General features: G+C 40.0%; 1 long non-coding RNA gene across 1 annotated transcript; it reads right to left on the bottom strand.

Moving 5' to 3' along the window:
* Positions 1-2,985: 2,985 nt before the first annotated feature.
* Positions 2,986-4,894, bottom strand: LOC115088275. The gene is made up of 3 exons (XR_003855738.1): positions 4,746-4,894; positions 3,820-3,902; positions 2,986-3,501 (listed from the first exon to the last, which is right to left on the bottom strand). It is a non-coding gene; the product is annotated as an uncharacterized LOC115088275 (long non-coding RNA).
* Between the last annotated feature and the right edge of the window lie 1,659 nt (positions 4,895-6,553).

Here is a 6,553-nt window from a genome sequence, read left to right as displayed (position 1 = left end):
CTCACCCCACCTGATCAAAATATCCCGCTTCGTCACCATAACCCCACTAGACCAATCAGATCTGCTTGGTCTATGCCCCCCCTGTCAAATCCTCCTTAAGGAAATGAGATCTTTCCACAGCTGGCCCTTCGTAATGGAATGCTTTCCTGCCAGACCTCCGGCAAGAAATATGCCTGGCAACCTTAAAAAAAAAAAAAAACTCAAAACCTGGCTCTTCTCTCAAGCTTTTCAGTAAATTCAGATGATCCATCCGTCTGCCGTTCATTTTATAACTGGACTACTTTTTTAGTCAAGTTTTCCGAACTCTAAACAATGATTCTACTTCACAGTCAGGTCTTGCATCTCACTTTTCACCCCAACCCTCCAGCCACGATTTAACTGTGGATATGTTTCCTTCATGAGATATCTTCTATCTAAGTTCAGTTTTGCCACCCTGTTATTTACCAGGAAGAACATAGTATTTCTTTGTAAGTTAGATCCCAGTTCATGTAACCCCTGTTCGATGTAACGCATTCGTTTATGCTTCTATCGCTACGCTGTAAACCAATATGATATGTACTTTTGCACATGAATGTCGGTATATAAAAGTTCCAAATAAATAAATAAATAAATAAAAATATCTGACAAATTACTATCTCCCACAGGGACATATCCCCCTTCAGCAGTCTTATGTATGCTTTTGACTAGATCGCTATATAGCCTTTGTTCCACTGGCTATTTAAACTCATGGGTACATCTGGGAGCTGTGGTACAATCATGCACCCCAGAGGGCTCCCCAGGCCTCTGGCAAGAAGTCCAAAGTTATTAGGTGTTGGATTCTGCCATCACAGGGTAGTTTAGTTTAGTTTATTATCATTTATATACCGTTACATCAGACATGCCTTCACAACGGTTTACAAAGATCGAACACAGATATGAAATACAATATATCATAAAATAGTAATGGCTAACTATTAAAAATATGAAATAAATTAGCTGTTAAAGAGAAAGATAAAAGCAAATAAAATCACATAAAACTCTAAAAGGGTACATTCATGACTAAAACGATAAACAGACAAACTCAAAATAAATAAATGGAACACTCTTAACAGGTCAGCGAGCCCGATTATCTAGAATTAGCGTCTCAAGTCCGGTTACTTGAAAATCATTACTAATAACTTATTACTTGGTGTTCATAGCTGACACTTCATACTCATTAAAAGCACAAACTTGAGATCTTTCTCTCTCTTTTGGCTCTCCACTGAGAAGATTTATTTATTTATTTGTTTGTTTGTTTGTTTTTCTATACTGTTATTCGATTCGAGATATCACACCGGTTTACATACAACAGGATGTCTCAAGGCAAGCCTTTTGGTGACATGATACAGTATAACAGATTAACCGAGAAAAATATACAGAGAACTTGCTTTACATAATAACTATCTTAACCGAAAACATATTCTGAATTTAACTTGCTATGTACAAAGGCAGAGGAGGGGGGGGGGACGACAAGGAGCTGGTGATTAATTGTCTGGAAGGAATGCTTTTCTAAAGAGCCAAGGTTTGAGATTTTTTCTGAAGGAAGGCATTGAGGGGTCAGTTCTGAGGGGAGCTGGGAGGTTGTTCCAAATGTGGGGGCCTGCTATTGAAGCAGAGCATTCTCTTATGGAGACTCGATGAACTTCCTTAATGGAGGGAGTTGCAAGTAAACCTGTGTTGTATGAGCGGAGGTTCCTTGTAGGGTTGCAGGGGTGTAGTGGTCCTTGTAACCATCTGGCCTTGTCATTGTGGATTGCTTTATGGATAAGTGTGAGGATCTTATATTAGGATCTGAAAGAGACCGGTAGCAAGTGGAGTTGTTTGAGTAGGGGCGTGATGTGATCTGTTTTTCTGCTGTTAGTGATCTAGCAGCTGCGTTCTGAAGGATCTGGAGGGGCTTGAAGGTGGTTGCGGGCAGACCTATTAGGAGGGTGTTACAGTAATCTAATTTGGCAAAGAGGAGGGATTATAGTACTGTCCGGTAATCTGGAGGTTGTAGCAGGGGTTGGAGTTTCTTAAGGATTTGTAGTTTGTAGAAACATTCTTTTATCAGTGTGTTGATATGACATTTAAAATGTAATTCTTTGTCCAAGGTGGCTCCGAGATCTCTAACCGTCGTGAGCGGTTTTTGAGTGGTGTTGTAGGGTCAGTTGGGGGTGTAAAGGTTTTGCTGGAAAGGTGCAGAATTTCCATTTTGCTCTGGTTGAGCGTGAGTGCCATTTGGGTGAGGATACATTTTAGATCTGTAAATTCACACTGGTAAGGCTCCTGTTGTCATCTCTTGTATGTATAATCTTCTTGGCTGAAGACACAAACCCTGGGAGTACATCCTGCCCTTGAATATAGACCCACTACTTAAATACACTGGTGAAAAATCTCCACTGGTCCAAAGAGTATGGAAAATATTCCCTGTCACTTGTTATCTATACCAGATTCCAACTTAGAGTCCCTCATGTGTGCATGTATGTATTTATTTATTCAATCTATTTGATTTACCACCTGATTTGCAATAAAGCAACAGAAAACACAATCATATTATCATAGCAATAAAACTATAAATAAAAATAAAACAAATTAAGAAAATTTAATAAAAAATAAAATAAGCATAATCCCCTACCCAACATCCTCCAACCCTATCACCCAACCCACCTCTAAAAAACAATTTCTTAACCCGCAAAGAATTTAATCATTGTACTGATCCCACCATCAGGTCCTCACTATCTCCCACACTATTTATTCTCTGTCAAATGCATCCATAAACAGCCAGGCCTTCAATTGCTTGGTTGCTTCAAACATGTGTCTCCCTTTCCAGCAGCTACAGGGATTCCTTATGGAGAAAGAACAACTCTGAATGGGGAGTATCAGAAAAACCACTGTACTTCCTCTCTGACATTACCACACACCTAAATAGTAAGCAACATTTTTAGGAACTCCTCCCCCCCCCTTTACTTCTTTTCAACTCTTCAATCTGTGCCAATGGTCTATAGGTCACTCTAATGTCAATGGAAGTGCCATCTCCCCTTTCCAAAATAATGGCAGAGTTTCCTACTTTTCCCATCCACCTGTATTGCTGTTGCTTTAATGATATTGTTTAGATAAAGTAAATCTACTCCTTTTCTGCTTACCCTGTCCCTCCTCTCTAACCCTCCTCCTTCAGCAGCAGGAGCATGTTATAGTCTGACTGAAAAAGAAGAGTCGCATCTTAAGTCAACAAGTACTTAACACTAGCCTTAACTCCCTTCTGAAAATATATTGCCATGACACCTACAGAAAAGAAGGGAAAGTCGATTGACAGTGGAAGTGGTAGAGACTGAAAACAACAATAAAGAAAGGAAGAGGAATGTAATTCATATCTACAGTCAAAGAATAAACCATGTAATCTCAAAAATTGCTGTGATTCAAAAAGGGAAATCAGACATTGTAACACATTGACAATTGCCTGGAACAGCACAGCACCAAGGGAGAAAATGAAGTCTTCATTCCCTACAACAGAAGCATAAAGAAAGCTTCATTATTATTCAGGCCCAAACTACCACCTCACGCATCTAGAATGCAATCACTGGTAACAGTCTAGAAACTGACTACTTTGACATTCACAGAAACATTCACAGGAGCCATGCTGCCACATACAGAATCAGGAGACTCGGACAACAGGCTTTTTACACTTGCATGTGGACACACTTACAGTATACATACAGCCAAACAAGTGATCATTAGGGTAGAAACAAGTATTGCCATCCATTCCTGAACAGGTGAGTATACTAATGCCTCCTTGAGGAGAGGGTTGGTACAGATACCTACTGTAGCCACTGCAGCATCCAGTTATTCAGATGGTACTGGGCCCTAACTTGGAGGCAGTGAGTCCTGGCCTCTCCATCCTTTGTCTGGAAGACATAAGTAAAAGAAAGAAAAAAAATAGGAGATCAGTACTCAAAAAACCCTAATTTATTTGTCTAAAGTAAGCCTAACAATTTACAAGGAATATTCATGGGATAAACGTCCTATTGAATATACTCAAATAAAGTTATCCAAGTAAACCTACCCAGATAGCTTTGAAATATAACTGGCTATGCTTGAATATTGCTGATTAGGTTTCAAAGTTATCTGGAAATGTGCATCTTAACTGGTTGCATTAAAAAAAAATATAGCCCACGAAGTGGTGATCTGCCTTTAAAAGGAAAAAAAAAAAAAACAATCTAGCAGGCAATTCCCCAACTCCCACCCCAGTGCTATTATCATAGGGCCTGCTGGCTCAAGGACACCCCCCCCCCCCCCTCACTTCCCCATCACCTTCCAAACACTGATATCAAAGTTAAGGGATATGGGGTCAATCACATGTAACCCCCCCTTTCATGGGGTCCACCTTCCTAATATTGGGGTACTTGGTATCCACAACCCTGAAGTGGGGAAACAGTTTTGCAAGACCGAGAGCTGTGGTCAAGGTTTCCTGCATTCTCCAGTCTCTAACTGTGCTCCAAAGAAAAGATAGTTTATCAGCGTTAAACATGGTGATAGTCAAATAAATGCAGGTAGAAGTACAACTCAAATGAAATCACAGTTCAAAGAAAGTTGTAATCCTTGCCTCACCAACTCCCCTTATTAAGATGGTTTCTTGGTGTAGCAACACAAGGTCTCCAATAACTTTGTTACTTCTCCCTCCTCTGCCCCAGTTGCAAAACCAGGCTAGTATTTTTTTCCCACTCCTCACGAGATAGATGGCTACTTACTGGAACTTCTGATCAGCTACAAGAAAATCCACCAGAAAGGTCTTCCAGATTCCCCAAGCTCTAATTAATCTCTCTGGCTCAGTGTAGGGTCCTAATCCAGCAGTCCTTACCCTAGCAAGTCCAGGTGTGAGATGCAGCTTCTGAGTAGTCTCTCACCCTTGTTCTTAGGCACCTACATATTTTAGTGAAAAATCCCCAGCCTTTACTCCTGGCTCCTCCCTTTTGGGATCCCTCAAGAGGATCTCAGCTGCAACCAATTCCTTCCAGTAGAATAACTATTATTATGCCTTATGTTCTCTCTTATCCTAGTTCACTCCCCTGTTATAATGTAATTGCATTCTTATATGCTTGTTATTGCTTTAATGTAAACCGAAATGATATGTAACTTTGCTACATGAATTGCGGTATATAAAAATGTTAAATAAATAAATAAATAAATAAATAAATAGAATCTCAAACACATTCCCTGACTCAGGAGAGCCAGAGCTTTTTCTTATCTCTCCTAATTACCAGGAACCTGAGGGGATGTACCACCCCATGTTTGTCAGAAAGATGAGCAACACCACTTGACACAGATGACGACCCAGGGCTCCACTTACTTCCAAACTGACCCCTGGCCTCAGTGCACATCCTGTGCACTTCCAGCAGATGTTTATTTAGAGAGATTAAAAGATTTATAGCAACCATGTCTCCTTGCAAAAGGAAACCTTTCCTTCACCTGCACCCCTGCAAATATAGTAAGCTTCCATACACCTTTCGGTAGCATAGGGGCAACATTTCTCCCCCTCCTTTGCAAAGAAAAATTGTGAGATCACCAAGAGAACAATTTTTCTTTCACAAAGCAGCATAGACAATACACATATAAACAGGAATAGACAATGCTTTACAGGTTTCCTTTCCAGGTGGAAGACATCAAATGGGCACCTTTAGTCCAAACTGTGTCCAGCACAGCAGCACACCTGAGGATGGCAATCTGGAACCTGTAAATATAAGGGGTTAGACATCCCAGACAACACATCACAAACAAACAATTTCCTTTAGGGTAAGAGGAAGGAAATCTGTTGTAACACCACCCCCCCCCCCCCAGTGCTCCAAATATTCTCCATTTAGTACCCCTGAAGAGAGTACACACACAATACCAACTGGCTTTATTTTTATTTAAATTTCTCACCATATAGACATCAGGAGGAGGTCTGGGTGGTCTCCCTGAGTTATAACTCACTCTACAAGCTCTCTCAGGGGGAGAGAATTATTAGAACTTTTTCCCCAGAGAGGGGAAAATTATTAAATTTAGAAGAATGCACTTATGGAAAGAAGAGCAAGGTTAAACAACCATAGAAGTAATAATAATAGATGATGCACAGCATAATAAAGAAATAGGTAAAGACAAGAAATGGAGCTATTTCAAGAATTTTACATTTTATTCTGTGTTTTTCCATTTTTTGTTCCCTCCAAAACAGTGTTGAAACTAAAACTACTGCCAGTGCTCAATTGCAAAATCAATAAAAACATCAATTTCTTTAGGGTGCTTAGGGACCCTAAGAAGATTTAATAAAAGTCTATGAGGAAGACAATTTCTTCTTGTCTTCTAGCCTGCTTGAAAAGGTTGGTCATCTAATTCAGGGTGTATTAGACCCCTTTAAAAGTTCAAGTCCTTAACTTAAAATGAACTGTACAACTCTGCAATGGTGCTGCACCTGCAACAAAACAGAGTCAGACAAGATTCACAATATAAGACAACACTTAAGAAATGCCCTTCAGGCAGAAGTCTTCTGTTTAACTTGGTAGGGATGTGCAGCAGGGACAGA

This window comes from Rhinatrema bivittatum, chromosome 3, assembly GCF_901001135.1.
Source record: "Rhinatrema bivittatum chromosome 3, aRhiBiv1.1, whole genome shotgun sequence".
Lineage (NCBI taxonomy): Eukaryota > Metazoa > Chordata > Amphibia > Gymnophiona > Rhinatrematidae > Rhinatrema > Rhinatrema bivittatum.
The sequence above is the reverse complement of the archived record's forward strand: the minus strand, read 5'-3'. Positions and strand labels throughout refer to the sequence as shown.